Below are 16,965 nucleotides of genomic sequence, written 5' to 3'. Positions count from 1 at the left end.
GTGAGTGGGGAAGGGACAGAGAGAGAAGGACACACAGAATCCAAGGCAGGCTCCAGGCTCTGAGCTGTCAGCACACAGCCTGATGCAGGGCTTGAACCCACGAACCATGAGATCATGACCTGAGCTGAAGTCAGAGGCTGAACTGACTGAGCCACCCAGGCGCCCTCAGGGATGAGCCTTTTTGACTGACCTGGGAGATGCCCACCAGTATACGAGTGAACCAGCTGAGGTCAGAGGAAGACTGCCCAGCAGATCTTAGCCGCATTGCCAATCTACAGAATTAAGGGGCTGAATGGTCTGGTCATTGCTTAAGCCACGAAGTTTCGGGGTGCTTTTTCATGCAGCAAAAGCAACTAATACACTCTCTTTGACCCTAAGGCCTTTACATGTGCTGTTCTCTTTGCTTAAAACACTTTTGGGGTGCCTGGGTGACTCAGTCAGTTAAGCGGCCGACTTCGGCTCAGGTCATGATCTCGCGGTCCGTGGGTTCGAGCCCCGCATCGGGCTCTGTGCTGACAGCTCGGAGCCTGGAGCCTGTTTCAGATTCTGTGTCTCCCTCTCTCTCTGACCCTCCCCCGTTCACGCTCTGTCTCTCTCTGTCTCAAAAATAAATAAACGTTAAAAAAAATTTTAATAAAAAAAAACACTTTTCCCTCTTTCTTTGCGTAGTTCATTCTCATTCATCTCTGCTCAGAAGAGTTTTCCCTGATCTGGATTACGTTAAATCCCTCCACTTTGGGTTTGCACTGCATTTTGTACCTCTCCAGTAGCTCTATAATAGTCGTAATCTTGCATTTATCCGTGCGTATTATTGAATTGCAGTGTTGCTTTCTCCCCGTCTAGACTATAAGCTTCATGAGTCCAGGCACAGGGTCTGTTTTGCTCACCAGTACATTCTAGCACCTAGTACAGTTCCCAGTACAAAGGAGGTGTTCACCCGACCTTGGTTATAAGAAGACCACGCCACAGCCCTGGAGGAAACAAACCTTTGGGAGTTCTTCTTTCAAACAATAACCCTCACGCCAGTCCACTCCTCCCACTCTCATGGGAATTAAAAACTAGGCACGCCACTGTATGAGAATGTGCTTTGTAATTTTTAAAAGGACTGCACAATTGTTAGTTCTTAATTGTTAGTGTTATTATTCTGGGGTAGCAACAGCTGGCTTTGGGGGAATCCTCTCTCTTTCTCATCCCCGGAAATGGCCCCAGGCAGTTTCCTAGCAGCTATGATTGCGCCTGGGTAAGCAATTTACGGGCTGAAAATCTTTCCTAGAGTTAAAAGTTGGATGTGTAAATATCTCTGTGGCTGCAACCTAGCAAATAAACTCCAGGCTGGTTAATTGCAGAACTTGGTGGTAATGATACCAATGCTGAGTTCAATTAAGGACTATTTACAAAACCACCGGGGGAAGATTTTCCACTTTTTCCTGAAACAGTAGGCACCGACTATAGCGACCTGGTATTTTACTATAAATCTATGGCTCAGATACACCATAAACTCCTTAGATACGGAGTCTGCGTTCCATGACCTATTTTGATCCCCGGAGCTCAGTCTGCAGCAAGAGAGCATGAAGGTAACAGTGAATTGGCCCGAGACAGAGTCTCTGTGTCTGCAGCAACTTTTCTGAGCCTCAGTTTCTTCATCTGTAAAATGTACATGTTAATAGGCTTGCCTCATAAATTTATTTTGAGATTACATGAGATAATCATTGGAAAGTGCCGTTAGAATCTTGAGAACTCTATGCCAGTGCCAGACATAGAGAAACTACTCAATACATTTTAGCTACTGGTTGTTATCAACCCTCATACTGTTACTAATACACATGATTGTTTCTGCTCAGCGCAGTGTATCAGTGTGAGAAGCCTGCTCTGAAACCCTCCTTGCCCGACTTTGCTTGCTTAGGAAGCGAGCAGGTTTCCTCACATAGCTAAAGAGGGGTGCTGTTTCATAAAGCGTGCAAGCACTCGTTCATGAGATGTGGGTTGAGCACACGCTTAACTGCAGGATGTACAGAGGCCAATGAGAGAGTCTCTGCCCTCGGGTCTGCAAGAGAGAGATAAAGGATACTGCAGTAAAGGCCCCACCAGCACTGATCCCTGGACATTCTAGGAACATAGAGGAGAGACCGACCCCAACCCTAAAAGGTCAGGGAAGGCTCGTTCTGGGTCACCTCCCAAGAGGAATAGAAGGTGAAGTCCTTATTAATTTCACCCAAAACGGAAGAGAACCTTACTTCCTTAACAGATTGTTGCAATGACCCATTTATCTGCCCCTTTTATCACAAAGCTCCATTATAGCTGGAAATGGAGCTTTTAAAATTAATAACCTAACGACGGAAAGCATTTTCCCTGATGCTTAGCATCTCTGGAGGAAATGCATTGGGTGTTCGTCTTACAGCACCCTTCCCGGTTTAGCTTTTGCAAAGAGGGTTTTGTTGTTGTTGTTGCTGTTGTTGTTGTTGTTGTTTTAACAATGTGATGAGAAAGACCTCGCTGCATCTCACGTTCTTGTGATCTGGGCACAAGGAGTGCCTCCAGGATTGACAGTCCAGTAAACCAGGTTTTTAGGGACACATACCTCCCTGGGCATTAGGAAATCTGGATTCTGTCCCTGACTATGCTGGCCAGGCATGCGTGACCCTGGTGCATCACAACTTTTCTGTGAATTGGTGAGTTTGACTTGGGAAGGTATGGCAGGCATTTCCAACCATGTGAGGAACCACTGCTCAAAAGCCACTTACTTATATGTGCCCCCCCCCACTCCTTCCCTTTCTCCTTCAACTGGAAAAACAAACAAAAATCCCCCCTCCCCCCCGAATCCGCTCTGGAGACATTACTATCCATCTCTCTCTCCTTCGTTACTCAATGGCTTGAAAAAAGAATAACTTTTAAAATGCTGATACACACACTGACGATAAGACCCTGGATATTCACTATGTTCCAGCACTTTCGTGTGACTCAATTCATTTAATCCTAACACTTCATGACACGTGTGCTTTCATTATCCCCGTTTTGTGGGGAACTGAGGCTTAAGGATTTAAGCTACCAGGCAAAAATCACAGGGGTGGTAGGTGAGCCAGAATTGAAATTGAGGCTAAAGACCACGTGCACGTTCTTAAACACCTGGTGTTGTGGGTTTATGTGTCCTCAGCCCACCTTCCGTTCTTTCTTTACCTCCTCTCCCCACTCCCCAGAATGTTTTCTTCTTTGCACCAAGGATCTCCAGGTGGCCCCAAGTGGAGTGGCCAAGTGTTAGGTTTGAATGCCCCGTATCCATTTCTCCCTAAAAGCACTTGGTTTCCTGTAGAATGGCCCCTTCCTCATCGACTCTTGTCATGTGCGGCTGAAACCAGGACCCTTGCCTTCTCCTGGCTAAGGGACAGGGGAGCGAGGCAGGCTAGAATCTGAATCATAAGCAGCAAGGTCGAGGAGGCTGGAAGAGTTTGGAATTCCGTTCAGTCCAGCTAAGCACATGCCAACAAATTCGGTAATCAAGATTAAAAAAAAATTAAAAAAAAAATTTTTTTTTTCAACATTTATTTATTTTTGGGACAGAGAGAGACAGAGAATGAACGGGGAAGGGGCAGAGAGAGAGGGAGACACAGAATCGGAAACAGGCTCCAGGCTCTGAGCCATCAGCCCAGAGCCTGACGCGGGGCTCGAACTCACAGACTGCGAGATCGTGACCTGGCTGAAGTCAGACGCTTAACCGACTGCGCCACCCAGGCGCCCCCCAAAAAAAATTTTTTTAATTCAATATGTTTTAAAAGAAAAATTAATGTAAAAAGTCCAGGATGAATATCAAACTTTTATTTATTTTCTAATGTTTATTTATTTATTTTGAGACAGAGAGACAGAGAGAGAGGGAGCAGGGAAAGGGCAGAGAGAGAGAGGGAGAGAGAGAATCCCAAGCCAGCTCCACGCAGAGCCCAACGTGGGGATCGAACCCATAGATTGTGAGATCATGACCTGAGCCAAAATCAAGAGTCAGACACTTACCCGACTGAGCCACCCACACGCCCCTCAAACTTTTAAATAAAGACAGGGTCAGTATGACTGAATTTGCCTTTGGCCTTGGGGTTCAGTATGGCCTGCCGCGGCACTGCTGGGCATCCCCCTTTCGTGGGGGCCCACCCAGGCTTGTCCTCTAGCCCTTCACACCTGCTTCACAGTCTCTGCTCCACTAACCCCGATGGATACTCAAGGGTGTTGGGGCTCTGCGTCTGCTCCTGTGGTTCTCGGCATGAAAGGCCGTTTCTCCCACCCTCCTCGCCGACGAACCCGCCTCACCTCCACCTCCTTCTCTACATACCAGTTTCTCCAACCATAAAATGGGGATGATAAACAGTACCTAAGCCCTAGCCTTGTCGCGAGCATTAAATGAGCGCCCATACCTACACAACCCCTGGCTCAAGTGGCCACATCAACATCAGCATCATTCCACAGCCCGGCAATGTGCTGACGTATCTCCCACCACCCAACGGGCGGGGTTGCTGCTTCACGTTGGCTAGATGCAAAATTCACGCCTGGTTCCCCATCTACGTTTCCAACCACCCAAATCTCACCCGCAGACTCCTCCTCCGGCTGCTCAGGAAATTTCAGCGTTCTGTGGGGTTCTTGCTCAAACCTCCCTTCTTTCTATCTACACCCTCTCGAGATGCCTTAGATGTCCACAGCTTCAAGTGTGCCCTTTTGTCTGTGGTTCGTCTGGGACATCCAGATCTTGAGGCCCCAGTTCCCAAATGCTTAGATGCCTCACCTGTGTGTACATAGCACTACGAATATTACTGGTACAAGCGACAACGGAAGGAAGGCTAACTCGTGCCCCAAACAGAGCCAAGCCCTTTACACGGATTTCTTCATTTCAGCCTCTCAAAAACGCCGTTTTACGGAGGAAAAACAAAACAAGAAAAAAAACCCAAACAACACAACAAAATAGAAGCCGAGAGAAGGGAAGAAAGTTGCTCAAGGTTGCAAGCCAGGGGACTGGCGGAACCCCGGTCTGAACCCTGGCAGTGTGTCTCCACAATTGGGAACAGGTGCTCCTGCTGAAGAAGATTGTCCAAAGTTGCACCTTCTGAGCAGCATCGTGACTCGAGGGAAAGACGATAGAGCCGGGGGGGGGGGGGGCCTCAACTAGAGAACACTTTGCAATGCCTGGAGACATTTTTGTTGTCACAGCTGGGGTGTGGCTACTGACATCCAGCGGGGAGAGCCCGGGGATGTTGCGAGACATCCTGCAAAGCACAAGGAGCCCCCACAATAAGGAGTTACCTGGCCCAGCGGGAAAACTGTGCATTGGAGAAGTTGGTCTCCAGCAAGACTGTGAGAAGCTAGTAAGGGGTGTTAGCTGTTTAGGTGCTTGATCGCCAACTGTGAAGGTCCCTGTGCCTCCCCTCTTCCCGCCCCCCCCCACCCCCATGCCCACTGCCTTCTCCCTCCTTGCCAGCCCAGCAAAGCTGCAGACTCTTACCCACCCACCGGCCTTCCCAGCACAGAGCACAATCAGGAACTCATTACCTTCCACCTCAAAACCTTCCCCTCCCGTGCTCTTTATCTTGTGTAAAAATGCCGCCCTCCCCGCTGCTGCTCCTCCTCCTCCCCCTCCTCCCAGGTAAGCCTCATTGCTCCCCCTGGCCCCCATGTTCTCGCCCCCCACCGCCCCCCACTCTCCTTCCCACCATCAGTCACCAAGCTGGGTCTGTTCTGGCTCCGAAGTCTGTCCTACTCATCCTCTCCTTTGCCACTTTACTAACCTACTTTGGGCCAAAATAACTCTTCCTTCCTGCCATTTCTTTTCCATTTGGAGGCTGAAGTCACTTTGTATTCATCTGCATTTGAATGAATTCTTTTCGCCCAGAGCAGACATGTCAGGAGGAATTAGACCAGGGGACCTTAAGAGCCCACCTAAGATCCAGTCTGGGAATCCAGGATCAACTCCCCGTGGAATTGGAGTCCTGTCCTTGTCCCCGCTCTGCTCCGACGGACAAGGTGGCCCTCCTCTGGTCCAGGCCTCATTTCCCGCCCCGTCCCTGCTCATCCTGTTTCTGTTCCATCAGTACACCCGCCCTCCCTCTTCAGCCTCTCCCACTCTCCTGGGACCTTCCCATCAAGCACAGATGCTCACTTACCCTCTTTAAAGAATCTTCCACCCCTCACCTCCCACTAGCTAGACAGCCTTGTTTCTGAAAAGAGTTGTCTACACTTGCCATCTCCCACTGCAACCTGGCTTCCAATCCCTCCACCCCATTGAAACAGCCCTGGCAAGAGTTGTCAGCCTTCCGATTGTCGAATGAGACACATACCTGCTTTCCTATCCTTATGTGACTGAACTCTCTGGGGCACTTGAGTGTTGGCCGTTCCTAACGTTTAGAAGGAATCTCTTCCCTTACCCTTGGTTTTCCTCTCACCCCCCTTCTAGGCCCCTCCCTCTCAGTCTTCTTTGTGGGCACATCTTCCTCTGCTGCCTAGGGTGTCCCTCGGAGATCAGTCTCCATCCCAGGATTTTCTCGTGCTGCACAATCCCCATGAGTGAATTCACCAGTTGCACCAATAGCTTTAGCCGCCAGGAGACGCAGTACAGGGTGGTGGTTAAAGCCTGGACTCCCAAGTTCCTCTGTGCGCTGTGTGGCCTTGAGCCACTTACTGAACACTCCTGTGCCTCAGTGTCCTCAAATGGAAAATGGTACAAGCCTTTTCAGTTTCATTGCTTTCCATGCCTGAACACGTACCCCTCAGGCCATTACCCAAATATATTATGTGCCCACCCTCATGCTCCATGTTTCCTCAGGCACATAGAGGGTGCCTGGTCCATCGATTATCTGTGAATAAATGAATGGATGCTGTCCTGGATTGGGATCCCCCAGAAACAAACATGGGGATAAGGAATTTGGTGCAGTTGGTTTACGTGGGAGGCGACTGATCCAAGACGAAGGAATGAGTGAGAAAGAGACAGGGAAGAGACAGACGGCGTAAAGAGGGAATTAGCAAGAGGGGGCAAGTGGACCCAATTCCACGGGGGAATCTCCTGAAAGTACTTAGCTGAAAGTCTGTGAACTAGAAAGCAGGCTCTCACCAGACGCCAGATCTGTTTGGGCCTATCTCAGACTTCCCAGCCTCCAAAATTGTGAGAAGTCAATTTGAGTTGTTTCTAAGTTGGTCATCTTGTCTATAGTATTCTTTTATAGCAGCCCAAACTAAGACACCCCCCCCCCCATGCTGATTTAGGAACCCTTCCCCATACTCTGTACAGCTCCCATGACACCCTGTGCATACCTCTGTGAGAGTAATCCTTTCGCTGCTTTCTAAATAGAACGTCCTGGTCTGTTTTTCTTGGAGAGCAAGAATAGTTCATCTTTGCCGATCTCGTGCCCGGAAAGTTTTTGAACACGCTAAGGGCACTTAACCAATGTCTTTTAATGAATTCGAATTCACCTTGTCAATCAATGTAGGCCCCTTTCCCTTCCTTCCACGTCAAAGAGCTTGCCATCCGATTTAGGAGAGCGCTCACTGAGCAAGCATATAATGTGATAAATATGTTCCTTAAATGAACAGAAGTGCTGGGGGGAGCGCAAAGGAGGGAGCAATTAACTGGGACTGTACCAACGAGACTGCAGTGACGTCATCTGACAGTCTTAATTACTTAGAGTGTTAACTTTCCAGGACCATTAATAGAGTTCCCATTACACTGGGCTTTCTCATCTGAGAGCCTCTCCGCCAAAGCGGAAGACACAGGGAACCAAGGGACAGAATGAGCCGGTCACCCTAATCTTGTTTGCCCCTTTCATTCGTTTGACATGCCTTTGTTGAGGGTCTCCTACGGGCCAGCACTCTTCTTGGCGTGAGCATACAGGACTGACGGAGACAGGCAGCAGCCTGCTCTGATGGAGCACACCCACGCAGGGGGAGACAGATAAATAAGCAGCCAACCAGGATAAATTAAGTAGTGATAGGGGCTATGAAGCCGTGGAACAGGGCGTGTGATGTGCAGGAGAGACAGGGGTGGAAGTAGGTGCCCGACACAAGTAGATCAAATGGCTGGGGAAAGCCCCCTTTGAGGAGCTGACTTCTGAGCTGTGTGCTGAGTGCCAAGAACAGCCAAGTGGAGATGCTCCCAGGCAGAGGCAACAGCAGCTGCAAAGGGCCTGGGGCAGGACCCTGGAGTCCTGCTGCCAAGCCCAGAGGCTTTAGAAAGGCCAGAAAACTCTTTAGACCCAAGATCAACTTGGGTCTAAAGCTGATGTCTGGTCCTGACGTGGAGTAGAGGGGTGGATACCCAACTTTCGGTTCCCAACAGGTTCATTTCAAGCTTCCGTTTTCACTCACGGGCATGTTGTTCCCTCTTCAAAGTCTGGTTGGGTTTCAAAGGAATTTGAACCGCTCACAGCAAAACCACCAAGCTGTATCCTCCAGGTAGAAACCCCCAAATGTGGCATTTCTGTGGGAAACCACAGTGAATCGCTCCTACTGGCCGCCTACTCCCGGCCTGACCGGACAGATATTTACTTTGGTTTTCAAACTTTGCGAAGCCTCTTCAGACTTTTAAAGAAACCCCCACAATGTCCTGACCGTTGGGTTAAGAGCAAAATCCCAAATTCTGGGAGGCTTGTGAGTTTCAGATTTCACCAGAAGGGGGTCTGCCACAGCCAGTAACCTTTTCCTCTGCTAAGAGCAGTTTCTGAAATCCTGCAAAGAAAAATAATCACTTGGTGATTAGGAAGAAAATGAAATTCTAAGGCTTTGTAAGTGGGCACAGATATACACAGCACACACCCCATGAGTTGAAACCCTCCTTTCTCAGATGTCTCTCATGGTCGTAAGAGCGATCAGGGCTATCATTTATTTGAGCATTTACAACGTGTGGGTCCCTGTCTAAACATTTGGTTCCCAACTTTAACCTGGGGGGCGGGGGTAGTATTTCCGCCTCATTGCACATCTGAGGAAACGGAGGCTCAGAGAAGTTATGTGACTTACCCAGGGTGACACAGCAAGAAATTAAAAAGCAACGTCTAGATCCCAACAGGCATCAGAGTCTGAAGTCTTGACTGTTGTTGTCCCGACTGTTCCTATACTATCCTGACAGAGGAAATTCCTGCCCCCCTGCCGCTGGACGAAACTGGGGAGATTAGCAGAGGGGAAGCAGTACAAAGGGGGCAGCCAGGTAAAGTCACTTCTTTTATTGAAAATAGGGGAACCGGCCAGGAGGTGGCAAGTTCATCCTCTGCAGAACGGGAGAGGCCCAGGCTCTCTTCTGGTGTCTGGGGTGGGGAGTGGGGGCTCCGAAAGGCCCCCGCCAAGGCCAAGGTTTTATCTGGGCGCATCCCGGCCCCTCCACCCCTGGACGCGGAGCCGGCGGCAGGCGGGGCGCGCGGGGCGTGCGGCCGAGCGGGAGGACCCCCGAGCCCGGGCTTCCGCGCGCCCGGGTCCGCCGCGCCCCCCGCCGGCCGCCGGCGGGCCAAGGGTTAAGCGAGGCGGGAGCCCCCGGCGCGGAGCGACCGCCGGGCCCGGAATGCTTAGTCAGGATTCCGATTTCCTGTCGAAGTGCTGGGATTTCCTGCAGCCCGCGCCCGCCGCCGCCGAGCGGGAGCGTCCGAGCCGCCCGCGCCGCCGCGGCCTCCTCCCCTCGGCACATGGTCGCCCGCCCCTTCCTGCGCCGCGCTCGGCTCCCGCGCCTCGCCGCCGCCGCCGCCGCCGCCGCCGCCGCCGCCGCCGCCGCCGCCGCCGCCCTCCCTCCGTCCCCAGGGCCGCCCGCGCCCGGCCGAGGGGTGCGGCGCGCGCGAGCCATGGAATAATGCCCAGCGGCCCGCCCGGTCCCGGTGAGTTGCGGGTCGCCCTGGGTCGCCCGCGCCCCCTGCCCGGTCCCCGCGCCGAGAGGCGCCGGCGCGGGGCGCGGGGCGCGGGGCGGGCTCCCGGCTGCGCCCCCCGGCGGGGGTCCGCGGGCGGGCGCGGGGAGGGAGGGCGCCGGCCCCGGGCTCCGGGGGGCCGCTCTGGGGTCGGGTGGGGGGCGCCGGCGCGGGGCGGGGGGCGGCCGGTGGCTGCGCGCGCCCTCCCGGGGAGGCGCCGGGGCCCGCCGGCCCGGCGCCCTCGCGGCATTGTCTCCGTGCGCGGCGGAGGAAAGTTCCCCGCCGTTCCTGGAAGGGCGGCCGGGCCCGGCGTGGTCGGCCTCCCCCCCCCCCCCCCCCCGGCCCCGGCCGCGGCTTGGACGCGGCGCTGCCGGGCAGGCCCCGGGCCACACTGGCTTTTAAAGCGAGCGAGACGACCCGCAAGGGGAAACAGACGTCCCCGTTCGGGGCTCGGGGTTTGTTCACGGGGAGACTGGGAAGTGGCTTGTGTTGTTCCCGCTCGTACCATTTTGGGACCTGCTGCATTTTCTGAGCGCGACGTGAAGTTTCAAGGAAAAAAAAAAAAAGAAAGAAAGAAAAGAAACTCGCTGGCGTCTGGTATCGTGCGGTTTTCGTACATCCCGAGAGGAGAGTTCTTCTCGGGCATTCCTAGAGCGGTTTCCTTCAGTAATTTCTCCTTCCACTAGCGCAGGGGGATGGATGGAGAGCCAACTCCAGATCATCCCGTCGTTAGCGTTCTTCGCTTGCACCGATCCGCAGGAACAAGAACTTTCTTCCACTTTTCCCCGTAGACTCCATCAGGTTGTCTCGGCAGCAGAAATTGATTCTGGGATGACAGCCGGGCACGGGTCGCTGCGGAGTGTGGGGGTTGGAAAACAGCACCGAGGGTCGAGGCTAGTTTTCCCTCTGTTGCGCCCGTCACCCCAGGGCCTTGCTGTTTTGTAATTGGAGGCGGACTGTTTAGCCAGAAGATGCAGGGACTTCTGGAAAACCGCGCATCTCTACAGTTTAGGAAGAAAAAGGATCTTCCATAACCACTGTTTCAGTCCCCTGGTTGTTGTGCATATGAGGCAGGGAGAAGTCACATAGCCCACCCAAGGTCGCTTGGCCTGTCTTAAGACTCCAAGTCCAGTGCTCCTTCAAACTATGGCACGTTCTGGTCTGGCAGCCACGAAACGGTTGGAAATATGTCCTATTTGCATTGTAACCTTTGTTTCAGTGCCTTCCCCGTGTTCTGCCTTATCTATTACTGCTGTTATTTTTGAGATACGTGGTTATCTCAAACTGTGTATTTTGAGATAGTGAGTTAAAAAAAATTCCCTAACCCCGACTGTTCAGCCACCACATGGATTTGAAACATAAAATGGGTGGCTTATTATATAGGGAATTACTTTTCTCTCTCTCCCATTCTTTTGTGAAAAATAGAAACTCCCGAGTCCAAAAAAGGGTGGCATCTTAGCACAAAATGTACCCTCTGATGTTCTCCCGACTTGATTTTCAGCCCTCCTGCATCTTGTGAGCTAAGCAGCCCATCTATTTTTCTCTTTATGAGAGCTCCGAATGGCTGGTTTTCATTTTTAGTATGTGATAATGTCGGAGAGAAAGGACTTGTTCGCAGGCTTGCCATTTGGTGAAGGAAATTGAAATTCTCTCCACCTCTCACCAGCCACAGTGAGCCAGATTTCCAAAGTCAGTCAGAGCCCTGCAGGCCCAAAAATGAATGTGTGCCTTCAGATGGGGCCCTCCCTCGCCCCTCGTGAGGACCCACCTCCCAGCTGGCATTTTTCTCCACACCGCACCCACGGGGCTGACGTCTAAAGGAGAAAGGAAGCCCGTGTTACCTGGAACGGTGTTGCTCTGCATTTTCGCTCTGGGTTCTCAGTTGTGTTTGACTCATCTCTCCCTTTCTTGTTTCCTCCTCATACTTCTCTCCCAGCCCCCGTAGCAGGCACGGGCTCGAAAAAAAGTCTTTTCTGTAGGATGCACAAGTGAGCCCCCGCATAAGCAGTAGGGACGCTGACAGCTAACATTTATTGAGCACATGCTACATGCCCTGGTCATGTCACCTGCTGAGAAGTCCCGAGAAGGAGAGAAGGAGAGGGGGCCCCTTCGGGAGCCCTGCCGAGAAAGGATGGCACTTTTCAGATTCATCCTTCATTCACCAGTTCATGCTAAGTGGCTTCCCCGCGGGAGGTACCAGTCCCGCAGAGATGAATAGGACCCTGTGTTCAAGGCCTTAGGTTTCCAGCCCCATCCTTCAGTGGCAGCTTCACGCTTGCTCTTGTGGTTAGTCAAGTCCACAAGCCTGTACTGAGCACCTGCTCCAGGCTGGCACCCTGCTAAGTCCCGAGGGGAGGGTACGGTGCAGAACAAGTTGCGCCCCGCCCCGCCCGCCTGGAGCTTGCATTCCAGAGGTGGGGCTGGGCCAGACCAAGAAGCCCAAATGAAAGACTGTGATTCTTGTTTTCAAGGAAACACACAAGAGATAGAAATCTTGACCGAAGTGAGGTGGGGGTGGGCCTGGTTTTGCTGGGGAAAAAGGCTTCTGTGAGACTGGGCACTTGAGAAAGGACTAGCCAGGCAGAGAGGTTGCAGGGGAGGGTTTCAGAGGGAGGCAGATTCTTTTAGTTTTTAATTTTTTTTTTTTTTTTTTTTTTTACTGTTTACTTATTTATTTTTGAGAGAGAGACGGAGCACAAGCAGGGGAGGGGCGGAGAGGGAGGGAGGGAGACACAGAATTGGAAACAGGCTTCAGGCCCCGAGCTGTCAGCACAGAGCCCAGTGCGGGGCTTGAACCCACAAACTTTGAGATCGTGACTTGAGGCGAAGTTGGATGCTCAGCTGACTGAGTCACCCAAGTGCCCCTTGAGGGAGGCAGTTTTAAAAAATTTTTTTTTTCAACGTTTATTTATTTTTGGGACAGAGAGACAGAGCATGAACGGGGGAGGGGCAGAGAGAGAGGGAGACACAGAATCGGAAACAGGCTCCAGGCTCTGAGCCATCAGCCCAGAGCCTGACGCGGGGCTCGAACTCACGGACCGCGAGATCGTGACCTGGCTGAAGTCGGACGCTTAACCGACTGCGCCACCCAGGCGCCCCGAGGGAGGCAGTTTTTAAGCCAGGTTGGGGAGTCCCCCTCCAAACCAAGTACGGAGGGAAGTATGTATGGCTAAGCTTGGACTCCGGAATGGGATCTGATTGACACTTTTAAATTTTTTGAGAGAGCAAGCACGAGCGGGGACGGAGCAGAGGCAGGAAGAGAGAATCTTCAGCAGACTCCACACTGAGGGCTCAAACTCAGGGCTCAAACTCAGGAACCGTGAGATCATGAGCCGAGCCAAAATCAAGAGTCGGGTGATCAAACGACTGAGCCACCCAGGCGCCCCTGTTTGACATTTTTTTTTAGTGCTTTTATTTATTTTTGAGATAGAGACAGCGCCCGAGCAGGGGAGGGGCAGAGAGAGAGAGAGGGAGACACAGAATCCGAAGCAGGCTCCGGGCTCCGAGCTGTCAGCACAGAGCCCGACGCGGGGCTCGAACTCACAGAGTGTGAGATCATGACCTGAACTGAAGTCGGATGCTTAACCGACTGAGCCACCCAGGCGCCCCTACCCTAATTGACATCTTTAAGAGATTACTTTTACTGCTTTACAAAGAGTTGATGACAGACAGCAGAGTGGAAGCAGGGAGACCAGTTACGGGGGCCACTGTGTGAATCCAGAAAATGTGGCGGCTGAGACCACTGGCGGTGGAGGGAAGGGGAGGTGACCTGGTTATAACCTGCAGGTAGAACTGATGAGATTTGGTGATGGATCAAATGGGGGTGAGGCCGGGGAGGGACTTGAGGATGACCCCTGGGTTACGGCATGGACAGCTGGGTGTCCTCTGGGGAGACGGGGAAGAATAAAGGCAGAACGTGTTCTGGAGAGAACCAGGTTCCATATTGACCATGCTAAGTTGGAGAGGTGTCTGGGAGGCGTCCAGGTGGAGACTTCACGCAGGCACACGGGCCTGTGACTTCAGACCTCAGAGGGTGCCCGTGGGCTAGAGACGCATGTGTGGAAGTGAGCAGGTTGCAGTTGAGCCACCAAAGCCCTTGTCCGCACGCGCCCTACGTACTGTTTCATTTTTCTGCGGGTCTGCTTATGTTCTTCCCCTCTCTCAGGCTAACTCCTACTCATCTTTGAAAATATCCCCGTGTCTTTATCTCCTAGAGGATACCGCTGGTGGCTCCCCCTGACCCCCAGATCCCTGTGTTTACTTTCATGAAAGGGTTTTGTCGAAGTTACCTTTTTATAGTATCTCAGGGTTATGGAAAATGTGGTACGGGCCCTGCCCTGTGCTAAGTGCTCAACACGTGCTAGTTTCTATTATTATTACTGATGGGAGAGTGACGGATGGGCATATAAATAAAAATTACGTTATAATGGCTAAGTATAATGATAAGCGGTGTGTTAGTTTCCTCTTCCCGCTGTAATGACCACAAACCTAGCGGATTGAATAACACAAATTTATTCTCTTATAGAGCCGGAGGTCAGAAGTCTGAGATGAGTCTCATTGGGCCCAAATCATGGTGTTGGCAGGGCTCTGTTCCTTCTGGAGGCTCTAGGGAAGCTTCCTTCCAGAAGGAACAGGGTAGGCTCAAGAATAGAAGGCTCTAGGGAAGAATCTGTTTCATTGCCTTTTCCAGCTTCTAGATGCCTCCCACATACGTTGGTCCAAGGTCTCCCTCCTCCGTCTTCAAAGCCAACAATGATGGTCTGAGTCCTTCTCATGCTGCCATCTCTCTGGGTCTTCCTCCTGGCTCCCTGTTCCTTTTTTTTTCTTTTCTTTTCTAAGTTTATTTATTTATTTTGGGAGGGAGAGAGCATGAGCAGGAGAGGGGCAGAGAGAGAGGGAAAGAGAGAGGATCCCAAGCATGCTCTGCACTCGAACCCACGAACCATGAGGTCGTGGCCTGAGCCGAAACCAAGAGTCAGATGCTTAAATGAGCCACCCAAGTGCTCCACCCCTGTTCCACTTCTAAGGATGCTTTTGAAGGTACCAGACCACCTGTATAATCTAGAATCTAGAATCGCTCCCTCCTTTAAGTTCCAGTGATCAACAACCTTAATCCCATCTCCCCCCTTAACTCCCTATTGCCATGTACCCTGTGTAAGCTAACGAATTCACAGGTCCTGGGGATTAGGAAGTGAACGTCTTTGGGGGCTGGTAAGGGAAGGTGTTATGGGAGCCCGGAGATTAGTCTCCACTCGTATCTTCCCTGTCCTCTCAAATACTCTTTCCTTCATGAGAGCTTTCCTTCTTGCCCAGCTGTCCGTGAGGATGTGGGGTTGAGGATTCACGTCACCGTGCCTTTCTTTGGGCTGCAGGCCAGACTGGTCACTCTCCACTCAGGGATGCTAACTTTTCTCGGGCTGCCCCAAGGATAAATTAAATCCAACCCCTGAAGACCCTCTCCTCACCCACCTACCCTGTATCTACTCTCAGAAAGGACTGGGGACCGTGAGGGTGGGCGATGGCTGATTTCCCAGCCCAGGGTGAATCCCAACACTGTGTATGCCTTTTTATGCAGTAAAACCTTGTTTCCAGAGCCAGTGCAACTGTCCCCAGCCCTGTTCCCAAAGCAAGCTGCGAGAGCGGTCCGGAGAGAGCACGTGGTTCGATCAGGACAAATGCATCCGAACTGTTAGGGGGACAAAGGAACTCGAGGGCCCGCCCTTGTGTGTGGCAGGTGGCCCTGTCTTCTGAGAGGAAGGGAAATACACCAGGATGTGTTGTGGATCCACATGGCAGTGAGGGGCTAATTAAGACCAGACTTCTAACATCCTCTTGGTTATTTGGGGAAAATGGGCTCCTGTCCCGGATCCTCCCCCCAAAACAGCTTCCCAAGATCTTCAGAGTTTTGGAGAGCCACAGGGGTTCTGCCGGCCACGGCAGGCTGGGCTGCAAGGAGGCAGAGGTCGCTTGCCGCCTGAGCTTCCCCTGCCAGCTCCTTGAGTCCCCATCGCTTGGAAATGCCACGAACTAACTCATCCTGTAATATTTTTGGCATTTCCTCTTCCTTTACAGCTTTAAGTCAGGAAATGCGAAAAGCACAGAGTTAGAAAACAGAAGAGTGAGCGAAGCGGTGTTTTGGGATCCCTCCACGGGAGTCTGGATCCACTTGGGACAAAGAAGAGTGAGCGCTTCCCCCACGTGCGGCGGGAGGTTCTAGAGGACCCCCGCTGGGTGCAGAGCCTCCGTGGGCAGGGCAGGAAGGAGAGAGGCAGGACCACGCCCGCTGTGGCTTCTGGGGAATGGCTTGCATTTTCCTCATCAAGGCTTCTGCCTTTTGTGAACCCCTGCCTGTGTGCAACACAGCCACGTCCTGGCTTGGTACCAAAATAATTATCTTTTCGAGTAGAAACGCAGAAAGAGGGCTCCAGTGAACATCCGTGATATATGCAACTTGCCCTCAAGTAGTTCAGAGACAGATTAGAGGTATTGTGAAACTTAGTACCGGGGAGTGAAAAAGAAGGAAAAAGCAAAGAACTGCTAAGTGCAGGGGGGCTTGGGTCGAGGGCAGGTGAGTGTTCTTTGCACCATTCTTATTCTTCTTTATTTATTTACTAAGACATTTTTTTTTTGATGTTTATTTTTGAGAGAGAGAGAGAGAGAGACAGAATGTGAGCAGGGAGGGTCAGAGAGAGAGGGAGACCCGGAATCTGAAGCAGGCTCCAGGCTCCGAGCTGTCAGTACAGGGCTCGATGCGGGGCTCAAACCCACGAACCGTGAGATCCTGACCTGAGCCAAAGTTGGACACTTAACCTGACTGAGCCACCCAGGCGCCCCTGCACTATTCTTATTCCTGAAATTATTTCCAAGTAGAAAGGTTTTTGCAAATTGGAGGGGGAAAAAAAAAAAGAAAGAAAGAGTGCTCAACCATTCCTTTGTAACTGTGACCTTGATAGATACAGAGTGGCTCCGCAGCACGATCAGCAGACGGGAAGCCGGAAGATTCTGAGGCCTGCTCCCGCCCCTGCCTTTCCTCCTGCTCTAGCACTTTCTGTACTGATAGTGTCAGAGGATGTCGGAGAAGCATCCCTTGCAAGGATCCCATAAACGGGAGCGTCATGTCAGC

The 16,965-nt window shown here is 52.0% G+C and overlaps 1 protein-coding gene and 1 long non-coding RNA gene across 9 annotated transcripts in view; one reads left to right on the top strand and one right to left on the bottom strand.

The window, feature by feature from the left end:
- Positions 1-7,396: 7,396 nt before the first annotated feature.
- LOC109496224 lies at positions 7,397-10,937 on the bottom strand. The gene is made up of 2 exons (XR_002152192.3): positions 10,348-10,937; positions 7,397-8,685 (listed from the first exon to the last, which is right to left on the bottom strand). It is a non-coding gene; the product is annotated as an uncharacterized LOC109496224 (long non-coding RNA).
- ASAP1 (ArfGAP with SH3 domain, ankyrin repeat and PH domain 1) overlaps positions 9,694-16,965 on the top strand; it is a 348,338-nt gene continuing 341,066 nt past the window's right edge. For 4 of the 8 annotated variants that reach the window (XM_023248736.2, XM_045049606.1, XM_045049605.1 and 1 more), the window contains exon 1: positions 9,696-9,815. The gene's annotated coding sequence lies outside the window, so the exon portion shown is untranslated. Of the gene's footprint in view, positions 9,816-16,965 lie in introns of all 8 variants that reach the window. The other 4 variants (XM_045049608.1, XM_045049607.1, XM_045049610.1 and 1 more) reach the window with 2 other exon arrangements.

Source organism: Felis catus, chromosome F2, assembly GCF_018350175.1.
Source record: "Felis catus isolate Fca126 chromosome F2, F.catus_Fca126_mat1.0, whole genome shotgun sequence".
Lineage (NCBI taxonomy): Eukaryota > Metazoa > Chordata > Mammalia > Carnivora > Felidae > Felis > Felis catus.
The sequence above is the reverse complement of the archived record's forward strand: the minus strand, read 5'-3'. Positions and strand labels throughout refer to the sequence as shown.